The sequence below is a fragment of the Balaenoptera acutorostrata genome, chromosome 18 (assembly GCF_949987535.1).
Source record: "Balaenoptera acutorostrata chromosome 18, mBalAcu1.1, whole genome shotgun sequence".
Taxonomy (NCBI): Eukaryota; Metazoa; Chordata; class Mammalia; order Artiodactyla; family Balaenopteridae; genus Balaenoptera; species Balaenoptera acutorostrata.
Window position 1 is genome coordinate 24,680,795 of NC_080081.1, and position 20,838 is coordinate 24,701,632.

General features: G+C 36.5%; 1 pseudogene; it reads right to left on the reverse strand.

Moving 5' to 3' along the window:
- Window positions 1-969: 969 nt before the first annotated feature.
- LOC103019739 (protein enabled homolog) overlaps window positions 970-20,838 on the reverse strand; it is a 109,741-nt pseudogene continuing 89,872 nt past the window's right edge.

The window sequence follows — 20,838 nt, forward strand, 5'->3', positions numbered from 1 at the left end:
CCTGGGACTAGGCCTTAAAAAGGCCACTACATATTAGTTTGACATGCATTACTGTCTGCAATTTAAAAAGCTAATTTTGTGGTGGTTGTAATTATATTATAAAAATGTCCACATTCATCAATCTAAAAACGGTTGAAAACCTACAGTGAATCTACAATATATTGTTTTACATTTGACCACTGGTTTGTGTTATGTAGGAATCATAGATTTGGTAAATCACTAATAATTTAGGAAGGCATCTAAACCTTTAAATTCTGGATGAATTTATGTTCAAATCTACAAAATTGCTTGAAGGCTATACTCGAGAGACTTCCTATCATTCTAAAATTCCTCACTCTGGGCAAATCATTTTTTAGGACACTTTCTTATAAATATCACCCTTTGAAAGCACATACAATTCCATCTGTTCCACATTTTATGATCTTAACCTACATAGGGCTGATCTCAATTATTCATGGGATATCAAATGTGATAGGAAGACAAACCTGAGAGAAACATTTACAATACAATAGCATAAGTTGCTAAATTCTTCATCAGCATCCTCTGAAAAACACTTCTCAAAGCCTTTCTCCTCTTTATTTTAGCAATGGATTGTGGAAAATGTGTGATTTTCTCTTGACATGAAAATATTTCAAGGCACGGTGTTCTTGCCTGACTGGTTTAGTATTTTCTGCATAACTGATACAGGAACTCCTATACAACTCTCTTCCATCCTGTTGTAAAGGTCAGAAAAAAGCATCAAACTGGGAGGGTACTAGCTTATTGCCAGAGTAGTAATGTCTGAAGGCTTTCAAAGTATGTTGTCTTTTCCCTCCTTCTGACTGTTTGTCTCCATTTTCTTTTTACAGCTCACAGAAGGTAGGGGTTTTGTTGTTGTTAACAGTTGTTCTTTGCAGGGTTTTGTTTTTTTTTCTTCTTTCTCCAGATTAAAGTCCTATCTCTTCTTAGTTTGTTTCTCTATGTGGCATTTCACTTGCTCAGTTCCTGCCTGATTGCATCGATGAGCTCTTCTTTTAGCTTAGTTAATTCTTTTCTCATTTCATCTAAAATGTTTGGCTTCAGCCTGTCAGAGTCCAGTCCTTCTGTCTGGACTCCTCTGGCACTGGGCTGTGATGAGGGCGCAGATTTTGGTCTGTAAATAACAGGTGACTTGCTGCCATTCATTGTATTTGTTCTTTCCCAAGGTTTTCTTGTTGGTTCAGGTGTACTTGTTGAAGAGGCCTTAGAAGTTACAGGCTCTGAATCTTCATTTTTGTCTTCTTTTTGTTCTGTTCCTATTGTTGATCCCTTTTCAGCAATTCTCTTCCTCCTGGCCAGCAGGGTGCTCATTTCTTCCATTAAACCACCACCCCTAATGGAAGGGGTCCTTTTCCACTACCCGTAGTTTTAGATGAGGCCAAATTCACACCAGTGATCTTCCCTCAGCTTGGGAAACAGGCATCCTCCATCCGTGACACTTTCCTAAGTTTTGATCCAGAAATTGCAGCTGCAAATCCAGTTAAAGGGTGACTGTCTTCAGACATGGATCCCAAAAAAATCCAGATGCAGGGAGGGGAGAAGCAGGAGGTGGTGGAGGAGGAGGGGGTACTTGATTAGGAAGAGGTGGTAGAGGAGGTGGAGGCCCTGAGGATGGAAGTGGATGGGATGGAGGGAGTCCTGGGGGAGGAGGAAGTGTGACTGATGCCTGGGCAGGACCTGGTGGGAGTGAAGGAGGGGGTGGAGGTGCAGGTGGTCCCAAGACAATGCAAGCCTGGCTCAGCAGCAGAGGAGACTCCCAGCACAGAGCTTAGAGGAGTCTCCGAAGAGGCAGGGGCAGCACAGTTGACATTCTTCGCTCTCGCTCCCATTCCAGCGGCTCCCTTTCTAGCTGCTCTTGCTGCTCTCTTTCTTGCCTTTCTCGGTCCAGTCTCTCCAGTCTCTCCCGTTCTTGTCTCTCCCGCTCCAGGCAATCCTGACTTTCTTGTCTCTCTCTCTCCAGCTGCTCCTGGTCCAGTCACTCCCTCTCCAGCCTTTCTCTTTCTAACCTCTCCCCCTCCAATCTCTCCCTTTTCATTCTTTCGCCCTCCAGCCTTTCCCGCTCCAGCTCCTGTTGTCTTTGCTGTTCTTTTAGTTGCCTTTGAATTTCCGATTCTTCTTGTGATGGGCCATTCTGAACTTGGGCAGGTAGCTGTGAATTTTGTCTAGGCAATGTTGGCCCTGTTTCCTGTGAATTCAACACATGGAAGGCATGTATCACAGCACTTGCGAAGACACTGGCATCTTCTTTGCTGCCAAAGTTGAGACCATACACCTGTCTAGCGTTCCACCATTGGTAGAAGGTCTGTGTAGCTTGATTGTACTTCAACCCTTTATTTTTTTAATGAAGTACGATTGACATACAATGTTACATTAGTTTCAGGTGAATAACATAGTGATCTGACTTTTATATACATTACATACATTACAAGATGATCACCATGATAAATCCAGCTACCATCTGTCACAGTTTAGTATTATTACAATATTATTGACTACATTCCCTATTTTATATATTACAGCACCATAACATTTATATTTGTAAGTTTGTGCTCTTTAATCTGCTTTGCTGATAAAATACATCCCTCCACCCTCCTCTCTGACAATCATCAATTTGTTCTAGGTATCTATAAATCAATTTCTGCTTTTTTTGTTGTTCACTTCGTTTAGATTCCACATATAAGTGAAATCGTATTATATTTGTCTTTCTCTGACTTATTTCATTTAGCATAATACCTTCTAGGTCCATCCATGTTGTTGCAACATCTTCACTATCCATTTAACTATCTTCACTATCCACTTATTCATCGAAGACATTTAGGTTGCTTCCATCTCTTGGCTATTATAAATAATGCTACTATGAAAATAGGGGTGCATATATCTTCTCAAATTAGTGTTTCTTTGTTTTCTTTAGATATATATCCAGGAGTGGAATTGCTGGATCATATGATAGTTCTATTTTTAGTTTTTTAGGAACCTACATACTGTTTTCGATAGCGGCTGCAACAATTTACATTCCCACCAACAGTGCACAAGGGTTCCTTTTTTTCCACATCCTTGCCAACACTTATTTCTTGAGTTTTTGATAATAGCCATTCTGACAGGTGTGAGGTGGTACTGATTTGCATTTCTCTGATGATTAGTGATGTTAAGCATTTTTCATGTGCCTGTTGGCCATTTGTATGTCTTCTTTGGAAAAATGTCTATTCAGGTCCTCTGCCCATTTTTTAATCAGATTGTTTGGATTTTCTTTTTTCATATGTTAAGTTGTACGAGTTCTTTAAATACTCTGAATATTAACCCCTTATTAGATATAAGATTTGCAAATATCTTCTCCCATTCAATAGGTTGCCTTTTTGTTTTTTGTTTCCCTTCATTGTGCAAAAGCTTTTTAGTTAGATGTAGTCCCATTTGTTTATTTTTGCTTTTGTTTCCCTTGAATGAGCTGACCTATCCAAAAAAAAAAAAAAAAAAATTACTAAGACTAAAGTTTAAGAGCTGAATGTCTGTTTTCTTCTAGAAGTTCTATAGCTTATGGTCTTATATTCAAGCCTTTAATTCATTTTGAGCTTACTTTTTTGTATATAGTTTAAGATAATGGTCCAGATTCATTATTTTGCAGGTAGCTATCCAGTTTTCCCAGAACCATTTACTGAGGAGACTGGATTTTACCCATTGTATATTCTTGCCTACATTGTTACAGAGTAATTGACCATATGTGTGTGGGTTTATTTCTGGGCTATCTATTCTGTTCCATTGATCTATGCGTCTGTTTCTGTTCCAGTAACACACTCTTTTAATTACTATAGCTTTTGTTCTTTCTCAAGATTGTTTTGGCTATTTGGGGGTCTTTTGTTGTTCCATACAAATATTTGGATTATTTCTTCCAGTCATTTGGAAAATGTCATGGGTATTTTGAAAAGGATTACACTGAATCTGTAGATTTGGGGGGGTAGTATAGACATTTTAATACTAATTCTTCCAATCCATGAGCCTGGGATATCTTTCCATTTATTTGTGTCATCTTTAATTTCTTTCATCAAATATCTTATAGTTTTCAGAGTACAGGTCTTTCACCTCCGTGGTTATATTATTCCTAGGTATTTTATTCTTTTTGATGCAACTGTAAATAGGATGGTTTTCTTAATTTCTCTTTCTGATAGTTCATTATTAGTGTATAGAAATACAACAGGTTTCTGTATATTAATTTTGTATCCTGCAACTCTACTGAATTCATTTATTAGTTCTAATATTTTTTGGTGGAGTATTTAGCATTTCCTATATATAGTATCATGTAATTTGCAAATAGTGACCATTTTATTTCTTCCCTTCCAATTTGGCTTACTTTTATTTCCTTTTCTTGTCTAGTTGCTGTGGCTAGAACTTCCAATACTATGTTAAATAAGAGAATGGCAAGAGTGCACATTCTTGTCTTTTTCCTCATCCTAAGATCAGGAGAAAAGTTTCTAGCTTTACACCATTGAGTACAATGTAAGCTGTTGGTTTGTCATATGTATTGTTTACTACTTAGAGGTACATTAATTACCTCTATAACCACTTTGTTGAGAGTTTTTGTCATGCATGGGTGTTGAATTTTGTCAAACACTTTTTTCTGCATCTACTGAGATGATCATATGATGTTTACCCTTTGTTTTGTTAATGTGCTCTGTCATGTTAATTGCAGATGTTGAGCCATTCTTGCATCCCTGGAATAAACCCCACTCTATCATGGTATACGATCCTTTCAATGTACTGCTGAATTTTGTTTGCTAATATTTTTGTTGAGGATTTTTGCATCTATGTTCATCAAAGATGTTGGCCTGTAATTTTCTTTTTCCATAGAGTCTTTGGCTGCTTTTGGTGTCAGGGTAATGCTGACCTTGTAGAATGATTTTGGAAGCTTTCCTTCCTCTTGACTTTTTTTTTTTTTTTTTTGAATAGTTTGAGAAAAATCAGTATAACCCTTCTTTCAATGTTTGGTAGAATTCACCTATGAAGCTATCTGGTTCTAGGGTTTTGTTTGTTGGGAGTTCTGTGATTATTGATTCAATTTCATTACTACTATTTGGTCTAATCAGATTTTCTATTTCTTCCTGATATAGTCTTGGAAGACTGTATGTTTTTAGGAATTTATCCATTTCTTCTATGTTTTCCAATTTGTTGGCATATAATTGTTCATAGTAGTCTCTTATGAATCTTTTTATTTCTATGGTATCAATTGTAAATTCTCCTCTTTTAATTCTAATTTTATTTATTTGAGACCTTTCTATTTTTTTCTTGATGAGTCTGGCTAAATGTTTATCAATTTTGTTTATCTTTTCAAAGAACAAGCTCTTAGTTTCATTGATCTTTTCTATTGTTTTTAAATTGTTTTTCTCTTGCTACCTATAAGATTCTCTCTTTATATTTAACTTTTAACATTTTAATAATAATCTCTCTTGGTGTGAGTCTCTTTTGGTTCATCTTGTTTAGGATTCTCTGTGCTTATGGACTTGGATGTCTGTTTCCTTCACCAGGTTAGGAAATGTTTCAGCCATTATTTTTTCAAATAAGTTTTCTGTCCCTTGCTCTCTTCTGCTTCTGGGACCCCTATAATGTGAATGTTAGTACACTTGTCCTAGAGATCCAACTATCTTCATTTTCTTTTTGTCTTTTTTTTTTTTTCTGTTCCAATTGGATTATTTCCAATACCTTGTCTTCTAGATCACTGATCCTTTCTTCTGTCTTATCTGATTTGCTTCTGATTCCATATAATGTATTTTTAATTTCAGTTATTGTAATCTTCAGCTCTTGTTTATATATATATATATATTCTTTTATCAAGTTCTCAGTGAGTTCTTCAATTCTTCTTCTGAATTTGGTAAGCAACTTTATTATTATTACCTGAACTCTTTACCAGGTAGATTACTTATCTCCATTTAGTTTAGTTCTTTTTCTGAGGTATTGTCTTTTTCTTTCTTTTGGAACATATTCCTTTGTCTCCTCATTTTGCTAATTCTCTGTGTTTATCCCTATGTATTAGGTAGATCAGATATATCTCCTGGTCTTGAAGGGGTGGTCCATTGTAGAAGGTTTCCTGTGAGGCCCAGAAGAGCAATCCCCTATGGTCACCAGAGCCAGGCACTTCATGAGTATTCCTTCTGTGGGCTGTTTGAATCCTCCTGTTGTGGTGGGGTCATGTTTGCTACTGGTGTACTGACTGGTGGGGCTGTTCCCTGGCCCAGCTGTTTGCAAGGCCTGGTCATAACTGCTGGATTCATAACTGCTGCCCCAGTGAGGCTGGATTCAGGGCCTGACTGCAACAGTTGTGGGTATGGTGGTTTTATGGGGTTGGTCCCCTGGCACAGGAGCCATTTTGTGGGGGAGGCATGCCAGACCCACCTGAGGCTGCCTGCCAGGTGAGGTGGGATAGGGCTTGCTTTGGAAAGGCACTGACCAGGGTGGATGGATTGGACAGGGTGGGTCCTCAGGGGACTGCTAGGACAGGGCAGGAAATACTAGCAGGGTAGTTAGCAAATGTCAGAAATAATGCCCACCAGTGCCTGGCCAGCTAGGTAAAAGGAGAATTAGAAAAATGGCATCTACCACTGCTTTGGTACCTTGATAAAGTTCCAATAGATCCCTGCTCCTTTGGGACTCACCCTAAAGTTTGTCAATGAATCTCCTTCACATATAGCCCAGGCACTTTTCAAACATAGGTCTCTTTGCTGGAACTCAGAGTGAGTGAGTTTGTGCACAATCCATTTAAGAGCAGAGTCTGTATGCTATAGCCCTCCAGCTCTCCCAGCCATAAGCCTCAGTGGTTTTCAAAGCCAGACATTATATGGGATCATCTTCCAGGTGCAGGTCCCCAGGGCTGGGCTGCCTGATGTAGAGCTCAAACCCTTTGCTCCTTAGGGAGAACATCTGCGTTTGTGATATCCCCTCCCACTGTGGGTCACTGTGCCAGGGATGTGGGTCCTGACTAGACTGCATCTCTGCCCCTCCTAGCCATCTCAATTTGGATTTTTCTTTATATCCTTAGTTGTAAAAGAGGCATTCTGCTAGTCTTCAGGTTGTTCTCAGAAAAACTTCTACACATAGCATAGTTTTTGTGTGTCTATGGGAGGAGGTGAGCTGAGGATCTTCCTACTCCACCATCTTGATTCTCTCCTCCTGAAAGGACTACTCTTGATGAAGATATACAGTGAATTAAAGGCAAGTATTTTGTTTGTGAAGGAGTAGGAGCATCTGTGGCATATATTAGAAATTTAACAGCATTTATATTCTTCCAAACCTGGTTATATGATATTTTCCCCATTAATCACATGGCAAGGTATATATCAGAGTAGTAATGCAGAGAGTTGGCAAGTGTCATATTGCAAAACAACACACAAATTACTTTCCAAAAATACTTATTCTGAAAATTAAACAAAATAAATGTCCAGAATATAACTTAAAATTTGGCTGTTTTATCAACAAAGATTATCCACTTCTCTCTGATACTTAATCACTTTTGTGCTATCTTTATACGGACACTATTTTTTAAGCTGAAAATTTTCAGCATTATCAACATTAACATTTATTGTGTACTTAATCAAAAAAACTTAATCTACTCAGGAAGGATTAAAATTTTGAAAGTGCATAAATATTTTGATCTTCTACTACTGATAATTTCTACTGCTACTAACATTGACTGTTCATTTGTTTCTGTGGAAAACAGATCCACCAAAACATAATTTCCAGAACATAATTTCCAAGAAAGATCAATTTGGAAAGCAGTAGATTTAAAAGTTCATTCCATATCATTTTTAAGCTTCTCTTGAAACCAATGACAAAATTTCTTGCCAAGAGTGAAAACTAGAGTTGCTAGTACTGTACTGACCGTTGTTTTTTAAAAAATGGATTTAACTGGAATGTGGATTTCTTCTTAAAATAATGCAATGAGGAACAAAATTCTGGAAATTATATTCCTTTTGTACATTATCAAATGTCAGGAAATATTTTGTATATTAGGAAATTACATTCATTTTACATTTTAGGAAAATACTCATAAATTACATAAATGATTTTGTGAAATTATTATGGAAAATATGGAATTATTATGGAAAAATATGGGAATTATATTCCTTTCTTTAAACATGTAGTATATGACAAATACAGCACTTCCTCTGCAGCTTAGTTTTCTTGTTTACTCTCTGCAAAAGTTAAAAAGCTACATATCTTATTAATACAAGATTATTTATTATAAATTTGCTTTTCTCTTTTGCCTACCTTACCTAAAATTTTCATCTCAGAGAAGAGTAAGATAAATTCTAAAAGGAATATGGAGACTGAGATGTATTATCGAGGGATATACATTGAATAGAGAGATAATATTCATGTTCTAATATAAAAAGCATTATACATTGTGGGAAGGATAACTGCGTTAATCATGATGTTATTATGAGAGAGGATTTTCTAATTTTCTACCACCATTCCCATTAGAATGTCAATAATGCACCTAAAGGAAACACATAAGTACATTGTCCTGTGTGGTGGAGGGTAAGCATCATCTACAGGTTTCATCATCTCTGATTATGGTAGAATGAGATTGAGTCCTTTTCTGACCTAGTGATATTTGAGGGGTGAGAAGGAAAAAAGTAAAGAGAGAGAGAGAGAATCAGATTTGAAAGAGTCCCATTTTCCACCTGCATAGTCTTTAACATAAAGAGGGGGATTTATGTTATATCAGGCAAGATGCTACAAGGGCAGAGATAGGAGGGATAGTGACTCACCTGGCTCTCTAAGCTAGATTGAGCAAAGTGGATATCTAGAAGGCTTCCATATAATAATCTAGTACACAGATACCACCATAGAACCTTGGCAGTGTGCTTAGGTATGAGTCATGAGCCTTTCAGAATCTGTAGGCTTAGAATTAAGAACTAAAATATAGCTGTGATAAAAATGCTGAGCAAGAAAAACTAGTGGGTTTATTGTAGTGAGTCAGATGGAAAATTTTGTGGGATTTAAGGTTTGTTTTCACCAAGAATAAGAGAAGCTGAGCTATGTATATCAAAGAGTGTCCCAGCCTATGCTGACTGTCTGGATGTGATTATTATTAACAGCAACTCTTTACTGTCAAAGTATTCCATTTTCAACAATAAGTCACATGGTCACTACAGATACTGTATATTCTCCAAGGGCTTTGCCATTGAAATTATAGAAGTAGAAAGAGGAAAGGGATGCTGAGTAACTAGAAAATTTTATCTAATAGACACCAAACATTATTTAAAAGGACTACAAAAATAATGTATCATACAATTTTCAAACTTTATATAACAGAAAGTTACTTTTCTCCCTCATCCATGCATAAATGCTCTTGAGTCAGACCAAATTAATTACAGATTAACTATTATGTTTTCTAGGCACATCAGCATTGTAGTATGAAATAAATTTTCCAATTCCACAGCATTGCACTATTTATAAGATTTAAAGATAAAGGAATAAAATTGTATTTTTGTTTTCTTTTGTTTTGTCTTTATTTTTGAATTTTATTTAATTTTTTTTATACAGCAGGTTCTTATTAGCCATCAATATTATACACATCAGTGTATACATGTCAATCCCAATCGCCCAATTCATCTCATCATCACCCCCACCCTCTGCCACTTTCCCCCCTTGGTGTCCATAGGTTTGTTCTCTACATCTGTGTCTCAACTTCTGCCCTGCAAACCAGTTCACCTATACCATTTTCTAGGTTCCACATATATGTGTTAATATATGATATTTGTTTTTCTTTTTCTGACTTACTTCACTCTGTATGACAGTCTCTACGTCCATCCACGTCTCTACAAATGACCCAATTTCATTCCTTTTTATGGCTGAGTAATATTCCATTGTATATATGTACCACAGCTTCTTTATCCATTCGTCTGTCGATGGGCATTTAGGTTGCTTCCATGACCTGGCTATTGTAAATAGTGCTGCAATGAACATTGGGGTGCATGTGTCTTTTTGAATTATGGTTTTCTCTGGGTATATGCCCAGTAGTGGGATTGCTGGATCATATGGTAATTCTATTTTTAGTTTTTTAAGGAACCTCCATACTGTTCTCCATACTGGCTGCATCAATTTACATTCCCACCAACAGTGCAAGAGGGTTCTGTTTTCTCCACACCCTCTCCAGCATTTGTTGTTTGTAGATTTTCGGATGATGCCATTTCTAACTGGTGTGAGGTGATACCTCATTGTAGTTTTGATTTGAATTTCTCTAATATTAGTGATGTTGAGCAGCTTTTCATGTGCTGCTTGGCCATCTGCATGTCTTATTTGGAGAAATGTCTATTTAGGTCTTCTGCCAATTTTTGGATTTGGTTGTTTCTTTAATATTGAGGTGCATAAGCTGTTTATATATTTTGGAGATTAATCCTTTGTCCATTGATTCCTTTGCAAATATTTTCTCCCATTCTGAGGGTTGTCTTTTCGTCTTATTTATGGTTTCCTTTGCTGTGCAAAAGCTTTTAAGTTTCATTAGTTCCCATTTGTTAATTTTTGTTTTTATTTCCATTACTCTAGGAGGTGGATCAAAAAAGATTCTGCTGTGATTTATGGCAAAGAGTGTTCTTCCTATGTTTTCCTCTAAGAGTTTTATAGTGTCTGGTCTTACATTTACGTCTATAATCCATTTTGAGTTTATTTTTGTGTATGGTGTTAGGGAGTGTTCTAATTTCATTCTTTTACATGTAGCTGTCCAGTTTTCCCAGCACCACTTATTGAAGAGACTGTCCTTTCTCCATTGTATATCCTTGCCTCCTTTGTCATAGATTAGTTGACCATAGGTTTGTGGGTTTATCTCTGGGCTTTCCGTCTTGTTCCATTGATCTATGTTTCTGTTTTTGTGCCAGTACCATATTGTCTTGATTTTTGTAGCTTTGCAGTATAGTTTGAAGTCAGGGAGTTTGATTCCTCCAGCTCTGTTTATTTCCCTCAAGACTGCTTTAGGCTATTCAGGGTCTTTTGTGTCTCCATACAAATTTTAAGATTTTTTGTTCTAGTTCCGTAAAAAATGCCATTGGTAATTTGATAGGGTTTGCATTGAATCTGTAGATTGCTTTGGGTAGTAGAATCATTTTCACAATATTAATTCTTCCAATCCAAGAACATGGTATATCTCTCCATCTGTTGGTATCATCTTTAATTTCTTTCATCAGTGTCTCATAGTTTTCTGCATACAGGTCTTTTGTCTCCCTAGGTAGGTTTATTCCTAGGTATTTTATTCTTTTTGTTGCAATAGTAAATGGGAGTGTTTCCTTAATTTCTCGTTCAGATTTTTCATCATTAGTGTATAGGAATGCAAGAGATTTCTGTGCATTAATTTTGTATCCTGCTACTTTACCAAATTCACTGATTAGCTCTAGTAGTTTTCTGGTGGCATCTTTAGGATTCTCTATGTATAGTATCATGTCATCTGCAAACAGTGACAGTTTTACTTCTTCTTTTCCAGTTTGTATTCCTTTTATTTCTTTTTCTTCTCTGATTGCCATGGCCAGGACTTCCAAAACTGTGTTGAATAATAGTGGTGAGAGTGGACATCCTTGTCTTTTTCCTGATCTTAGAGGAAAAGCTTTCAATTTTTCACCACTGAGAATTATGTTTGCTGTGGGTTTGTCGTATATGGCCTTTATTATGTTGAGGTAGGTTCCCTTTATGCCCATTTTCTGGAGAGGTTTTATCAAAAATGGGTGTTGAACATGGAAGCATCCTAAGTGTCCACCAACAGATGAATGGATAAAGAAGATGTGGCACATATACTATGGAATATTACTCAGCCATAAAAAGAAACGAAACTGAGTTATTTGTAGTGAGGTGGATGGACCTACAGTCTGTCATACAGAGTGAAGTAAGTCAGAAAGAGAAAAACAAATACAGTATGCTAACACATATATATGGAATATAAGAAAAAAAAGGGTCATGAAGAACCTACGGGTAAGACAGGAATAAAGACACAGACCTACTAGAGCATCGACTTGAGGATATGGGGAGGGGGAAGGGTAAGCTGTGAAAAAGTGAGAGAGTGGCATGGACATATATACAATACCAAACGTAAAATAGATAGGTGGTGGGGGGCAGCCGCATAGCACAGGGAGATCAGCTGGGTGGTTTGTGACCGCCTGGAGGGGTGGGATGGGGAGGATGGGAGGGGGGAGGCATGGGAGGGAGGAGATGTGGGGGCGTATGTATGTGTGTGGCTGGTTCACTTTGTTGTGGGGTAGAAACTGACACACCATTGTGAAGCAATTGTACTCCAATGAAGATGTTAAAAAAAAACAAAAGAAAGAAAGATAAAAATCAAAATAAAGTCTTAATAAGATTTTTTTAAAAAATGGGTGTTGAATTTTGTCAGAAGCTTTTTCTGCATCTCTTGAGATGATCATATGGTTTTTACTCTTCAGTTTGTTACTATGGTGTATCACATTGATTGATTTGCGTATGTTGAAGAATACTTGCATCCTTGGGATAAATCCCACTTGATCGTGGTGTATGATCCTTTTAATGTGTTGTTGGACTCTGTTTGCTAGTATTTTGTTGAGGATTTTTGCATCTATATTCATCAGTGATATTGGTCTGTAATTTTCTTTTATTGTAGTATCTTTGTCTGGTTTTGGTATCAGGGTGATGGTGGCCTCATGGAATGAGTTTGGGAGTGCTGCTTCCTCCACAAGTTTTTGGATGAGTTTGAGAAGGATGGGTGTTAGCTCTTCTCTAAATGTTTGATAGAATTCACCTGTGAAGCCATCTGGTCCTGGACTTTTGTTTGTTGGAAGATTTTTAATCACAGTTTCCATGTCATTACTTGTGATTGGTCTGTTCATATTTTCTATTTCTTCCTGCTTCAGTCTTGGAAGGATATACCTTTCTAAGAATTTGTCCTTTTCTTCCAGGTTGTCCATTTTATTGGCATAGAGTTGCCTGTAGTAGTCTCTTAGAATGCTTTGTATTTCTGCTGTGTCTGTTGTAACTTCTCCTTTTTCATTTTTCATTTTATTGATTTGAGTCCTCTCCCTCTTTTCTTGATGAGTCTGGCTAATGGTTTATCAATTTTGTTTATGTTCTCAAAGAACCAGCTTTTAGCTTTATTGATCTTTGCTATTGTTTTATCTGTTTCTATTTCATTTATTTTTGCTCTGATATTTATTATTTCTTTCCTTCTGCAAACTTTGCGTGTTGTTTGTTCTTTCTCTAGTTCCTTTAGGTGTAAGGTTAGATTGTTTACTTGAGATTCTTCTTGTTTCTTGAGGTAGGCTTGTATAGCTATAAACTTCCCTCTTAGAACTGCTTTTGCTGCATCCCATAGGTTCTGGATCATCATATTTTCATTGTCATTTGTCTCTAGGTGTTTTTTCATTTCCTCTTTGATTTCTTCAGTGATCTCTTGGTTATTTAGTCACGTATTGTTTAGCCTCCATGTGTTTGTGTTTTTTACGTTTTTTCCCCTGTAATTCATTTCTAATCTCACAGCGTTGTGGTCAGAAAAGTTGCTTGATATGATTTCAATTTTCTTAAATTTACTGAGGCTTGATTTGTGACCTAAGATGTGATCTATCCTGGAGAATGATCCGTGCGCATTTGAGAAGAAAGTGTAATCTGCTGTTTTTGGATGGAATGTCCTATAAATATCAATTAAATCTATCTGGTTTATTGTGTCATTTAAAGCTTCTGTTTCCTTATTTATTTTCATTTTGGATGATCTGTCCATTGGTGTAAGTGAGGTGCTAAAGTTCCCCTCTTTTATTGTGTTACTGTCGATTTCCTCTTTTATAGCTGTTAGCAGTTGCCTTATATGTTGAGGTGCTCCTATGTTGGGTGCATATATATTTACAATTGTTACATCTTCTTCTTGGATTGATCCCTTGATCATTATGTAGTGTCTTTCCTTGTCTCTTGTAACATTCTTTATTTTAAAGTCTTTTTTATCTGATATGAGTATTGCTACTGCAACTTTCTTTTGGTTTACATTTGCCTGGAATATCTTTTTCCATCCCCTCACTTTCAGTCCTTATGTGTCCCTAGGTCTGAAGTGGGTCTCTTGTAGACAGCATATAGATGGGTCTTGTTTTTGTATCCATTCAGCAAGCCTGTGTCTTTTGGTTGGGCATTTAATCCATTCACGTTTAAGGTAATTATCCATATATATGTTCCTATGACCATTTTCTTAATTGTTTTGGGGTTTTTTTTAGGTCCTTTTCTTCTCTTGTGTTTCCCACTTAGAGAAGTTCCTTTAGCATTTGTTGTAGAGCTGGTTTGGTGGTGCTGAATTCTCTTAGCTTTTGCTTGTCTGTAAAGCTTTTGAGTTCTCCATCGAATCTGAATGAGATTCTTGCCGGGTAGAGTAATCTTGGTTGTAGGTTCTTCCCTTTCATCACTTTAAGTATATCATGCCACTCCCTTCTGGCTTGTAGAGTTTCTGCTGAGAAAGCAGCTGTTAACCTTATGAGAGTTCCCTTGTATGTTATTTGTCATTTTTCCCTTGTTGCTTTCAATAATTTTTCTTTGTCTTTAACATTTTTTTTTTAAATATAAGCAACTTTTTTTTTTTTTTTAAGATTTCTTTATTGATTGATTGATTGCTATGTTGGGTCTTCGTTTCTGTGCTAGGGCTTTCTCCAGTTGTGGCAAGTGGGGGCCACTCTTCATCGCGGTGCGCGGGCCTCTCACTATTGTGGCCTCTCTTGTTGCGGAGCACAGGCTCCAGACGCGCAGGCTCAGTAGTTGTGGCTCACGGGCCTAGTTGCTCCACGGCATGTGGGATCTTCCCAGACCAGGGCTCGAACCCGTGTTTCCTGCATTAGCAGGCAGATTCTCAACCACTGCGCCACCAGGGAAGCCCCTCTTTGTCTTTAACTTTTGCCAATTTGATTACTATGTGTCTCAGCTGTTTCTCCTTGGGTTTATCCTGTATGGGACTCTCTGTGCTTCCTGGACTTGGGTGGCTATTTCCTTTCCCATGTTAGGGAAGTTTTTGACTATAATCTCTTCAAATATTTTCTCTGATCCTTTCTCTCTCTCTTCTTCTTCTGTGATCCGTATAACGTGAATGTTGTGTTAATGTTGTCCCAGAGGTCTCTTAGGCTGTCTTCATTTCTTTTCTTTCTTTTTTAAAGATTCTGTTCTGCAGCAGTGAATTCCACCATTCTGTCTTCCAGGTCACTGATCCGTTCTTCTGCCTCAGTTATTCTGCTATTGATTCCTTCTAGTGTAGTTTTCATTTCAGCTATTGTATTGCTCATCTCTGTTTGTTTGTTCTTTAATTCTTCTAGGTCTTTATTAAACATTTCTTGCATCTTCTCTATCTTTGCCTCTAATATTTTTCTGAGGTCCTGGATCATCTTCACTATCATTATTCTGAATTCTTTTTCTGGAAGGTTGCCTATCTCCACTTCATTTAGTTGTTTTTCTGGGGCTTTATCTTGTTCCTTCATCTGGTACATAGCCCTCTGCCTTTTCATCTTGTCTCTCTGTGAATGTGGTTTTTGTTCCACAGGCTGCAGGATTGTAGTTCTTGCTTCTGCTGTCTTCCCTCTGGTGGATGCAGCTATCTAAGAGGATTGTGCAAGTTTCCTGATGGGAGGGACTGGTGGTGGGTAAAGCTGTTGCTCTGGTGGGCAGAGCTCAGTAAAACTTTAATCCGCTTGACTGCTAATGGGTGGGGCTGTGTTCCCTCCCTGTTGGTTGTTTGGCATGAGGCAACCCAACACTGGAGACTACCTGGGCTCTTTGGTGGGGCTAATGGCGGACTCTGGGAGGGCTCACGCCAAGGAGTACTTCCCAGAACTTCTGCTGCCAGTGTCCTTGTCCCCATGGTGAGCCACAGCCACCCCCCCCCTCCGCCTCTGCAGGAGACCCTCCAACACTAGCAGGTAGGTCTGGTACAGTCTCCCCTGGGAACACTGCTCCTTCCCCTGGGTCCCGATGCGCACACTACTTTGTGTGTGCCCTCCAAGAGTAGAGTCTCTGTTTCCCCCAGTCCTGTCAAAGTCCTGCAATCAATTCCCACTATGCTTCAAAGTGTGATTCTGTAGGAATTCCTCCTCCTGTTGCCGGACCCCCAAGTTGGGAAGCCTGACGTGGGGCTCAGAAACTTCACTCCAGTGGGTGGACTTCTGTGATGTAAGTGTTCTCCAGTCTGTGAGTCACCCACCCACCAGTTATGGGATTTGATTTTACTGTGATTGTGCCCCTCCTACTGTCTCATTGTGGCTTCTCCTTTGCCTTTGGATGTGGGGTATCTTTTTTGGTGAGTTCCAGTGTCTTCCTGTCGATGACTGTCCAGCAGCTAATTGTGATTCTGGTGTTCTCACAAGAGGGAGTGAGAACACGTCCTTCTACTCCACCTTCTTGGTTCAGGGCCTCCTCTAAAACTGTATTTTTAGAGGTTTTGAACTATGTATAGGGAATTGAAAAGCATTACTCACAAAGTAGTTTCAAGGATATCTGCCCCCGCATTAAGAAAAATGGTATAAACATTAGTTCCATTTATGTTTATTTTCTCACTCATGTCCCTCATACTGGGTTTATGGTTTCTGGAGCTAATATGTGCTTTGTTTTTTGCTATTACTACAAAGCAGTTATATTGCTAAATATAGCTATTTACAAATAAAGCTCACATTTCAACCTCAATAGAAGATGGGGAAATTAAGTTTTGTACTTGTTATATTTTTATATATGTTCTTATTTAAATCTGAAGAACAACTTACATAAATTACAGAGGAAACTAAAATATATTAAAAATGTTCCACAGTTACTTTAAAGAAAAAAAGTTTTTGTTCAAATACAGAAGATAACAAACTTACTTAAATGTGTGATAACCTGAAATATTCTGCAAAGTTGTGTTAAAATTATATTTTTGAAATTATTAAATATATATTAATGCCTCTAAGGTATAATATTCTTCTAGTGTCATTTTACCAGACCAAATATGAGGAGACAGGAAAGTTCTTTCACTTTTATGTTTAATTTTAATATTTTTATAAGCAAACAAGAGTCACAGAAGTCATTTGTTAGCTTAAGATAAATGTTACAGAGACCTTGATAAAATGTCAATGTTAGCAGAAGAAAGTCAACATATGATAGTTAAAGTGTGTGTATGTGGGTGTGCATGTGTATATATGTGTATAATCTCTTAACTAGATAAATGCTCCATTTATAATTTTAATGCAACACACATATAAGGCAGGAAAAATGATAAAATATTTTTAAAACAAGTTTGTTTGACAAGTATCATGTATAATTTTTAAAATTCTATCAAAACTTGACTGTGTTTTGAAATTATTATAAGTGAATAATGTCTACCCAACTATAATATGGTTATCAATTTATTATATTTCAAAGGCAAAGTATTTGGGGTGATATTATGGGGGGCGATCAGTTTAAAACAATATCAAATACTGTATACACCACAATGCACCTGCAGAACATTTGTTTTATTAACACATCCACCCACTCCCACACACACTTTTAAATGATTTTATAAAGTATGTAGCAGCTGAACTCCACATAGACTCTGTTATGTAGAAAGAGATTAAATAGATGTAAGTGTTATATTTAAACTAAAGATTGAATCAGATTAGATACTTTGCTAAAGATTTATCTTGAAAAATTCTAAATGGAATAGTACTACCTTAGTTAACAAAGGACAAAGAGGATTTTCAGGGCTGTGAAAATACGCTGTGTGATACTGTAATGATGTATACATGTCATTGTACATCTTTCCAAACTCATAAAATGTACAACACTAAGAGTGAACCCTATGTAAACTATGAACTTTGTGTGATTCTAATGTGGCAGTATAGGTTATTCAACTGTAACAACTGCACCACTCTGGGAAGGGGGAGGCATGGTTCATAATGGGGGAAGATGTGCACGTGTTTGTCAGGAAGTATATGAGGAATCACTGCACTTTCCTCTCAATTCTTCTGCAAATCAAAAGCTGCTCTAGAAAATAAAGTTTTAAGAAATTAAAATAAAACGATGATTAAGTCACACCTGATTTAAATCCAATGCTTATTTATCATGTTTTGTGGAAATTCAAAGTAAATATTGCAAGTAACAGTAAGTTGCAAATTGAATTAGTTTTTTTTTTAATCAACCACAATTTATTTTATTTTCAATAATAGTGGGATATTGTGTAAATCATCAACAGACCCATTTCAACTCAGACAACCAGAGAGTCTTGGTAATAATCAATATCTGGCTTTCTTTTTAATTATTATCATACTTTCAATCCAAACTCCATTCTAAAAGGGATAAATCCCACTCATTAGTATCTTGAAAACATAATTTTGCAATATGACATTGCTAAAAAGTCCACAGATATCTACAATTTTGTTATAATTATATCTGTTTTGCAGATTAATTTATTAATATGACATGTTTAAAACCCATTATTAAAAGCAAAAAAAAATAGAAAATTAGAGCACATGAACAAACACTTCACAAAAGTAACATCTAAATAACCAATAAGCATTGAAACACTGGGTAGGATCATTAGCCATTATCAACATGCAAATTAAAACATTTATCCCATACCAAATAATGGATTAAAAATATCAGAGACATCCAATTCTGGTGAGTGTGGTACAATCGTAATAAAATTATGTTAAAACAAAAAAACTGAATTATGAAAAAACAGTCATCTTAAATTGGAATTTTCACAAGTGCTTCAATTCAATAACTGAAGTAATTTACCTGTAAGGTATTTAAACAGCCTTCTATTACAGATAGAATTATAGTTACATTATACTGGAAGAATAAGTTTTTTAAGCTAACACATAAGGGCTTTAAATACTGTTTACTTTGTATATAACACATTACAATGTTTTAATATAAGGCCCTTCCTTCTGATACCCATAACTCTTCTTTCTTTGCAGGATTCAGTATATATGGACAATTTATCCCTTAATAAAACGTGTTGAAGGAGTTTCTGAAAGCCATTTCAGTGGAAGTAGTTCCATCATCTATACTGCCTGTTGATAAATTCTATTATTTTACTTTTCAGGTTAACACTTGAAATACCCAAAGTACTATCAGAGATAACCTGAAGGAGCAAGCAGCATGGATTTCATCTGTATAAAATGTTAAGGAAAGATTTGAAAAAAAAAAATATTTCACTATAGTAAAGAACATCTCAACAAATGGAAAAGCTAATCTTGCATTTGTGATGAACATCAGAAATTCCTTTCAGAAATATTATTAGCAAAATTTAGCTCACCGGATATCTGGTAAAAGTCATATTTTGCTAAAAGCTATGCAATCAAGGAATTACTTGACTTTGGTTCAACATTCCAAAATTATAAATAAATTAACAGACGAAACTGCCAAAAATCTTTCCAGCCAGTAGGAGTTCAGGTTAAGGTGGTAATATCTTTTGGGCAAAGAGATCTATTTGATTAGAATACAGAGGTAGGGCAAGAATAGATGTCCAAAATTATGTGTTCTCCTAACTTAGCCCTGGATTTTCTTCAAAGGACAAATCCAGCGAAGTTCTGACCATAATGTCCAAATCCTTATTTCTAAGTTAAAAAAATCTATGTTGCATAGAGACCAATTTATGTTTTGTTTCATTCAAAATTTCTCTTCATTTTTTATACATTTAGTTATACAGAAATTCTGAGATTTTTTTAATGCTATATTTAACTAAGTTATTTCCTTATATCTAAGGTTAAATTTATTTTGTTATTTCTTTTTACATGATTTCTCAGTGTCCTCCTTATGTACATTCTTTTCTACTGGTGTTTTGGGAGAACTGTCTAACCAAATGTTATTTTTAGGATACATCAGATAAGTTTCTGGGTATTATAGCGTTTAAGAACATAGGCCTGAACGTAGACTCTGGGATTGTAAGTCTGTCCTGGCCCTTACTAAATGAGTTACCTTGGTACCCACAGAAAACCATAATTCAAAAAGACACATGCACCCCAATGTTCACTGCAGCACTATTTACAATAGGCAGGTCATGGAAGCAGCCTAAATGCCCATTGACAGATGAATGGATAATGAAGATGTGGTACATATATAGAATGGAATATTACTCAGATATGAAAAGGAACGAAATTGGGTCATTTGTAGAGACGTGGATGGACCTAGAGACTGTCATGCAGAGTGAAGTAAGTCAGAAAGAGAAAAACAAATATGGTATATATGGTATATTAACGCATGTATGTGGAATCTAGAAAAATGGTACAGATGAACTGGTTTGCAAGGCAGAAATAGAGGCACAAATGTAGAGAACAAACGTATGGACAACAAAGGGGGAAGCGGGGGTGGGAGGGGTGGTGGTAGGATGAATTGGGAGATTGGGATTGACATATATACACTAATATGTATAAAATAGATAACTAATAAGAACCTGCTGTATAAAAAATAAAATAAAATAAAATTCAAAAAAAAAAAGATAAATAAATGAGTTACCTTGGGTAAAGTACTGATTGAACCTCTCTGCTTAGAGACTCCATCTGTAAATGGGGCTGTAGGATAATGATTAAATAAACCAACCCATGAAAATACTAAGATGAGCGGAGAGCATGTATCAATAAATTATCAATAAATAATAGGTATTATTTTTATATTTGTACATTCTTATGTCTGTCTTTAAGTACAGTTGGTTGCCTGTCTAACCTATATTTTACAGTCTGTCACTGTGCCAGGCCTCCTGCTTATTTCTCATAAAATGAGAATAACCCTCAAAAAATCTTCCTGAATTATTGCAGTAACCTCCCAATTATTGCCTGGTGTCTGATCAATCAGTTGTCCAGTGATGTCAGATTACCGTGTAAAAGAATATTTTCCAAAATATATTCCATTAAA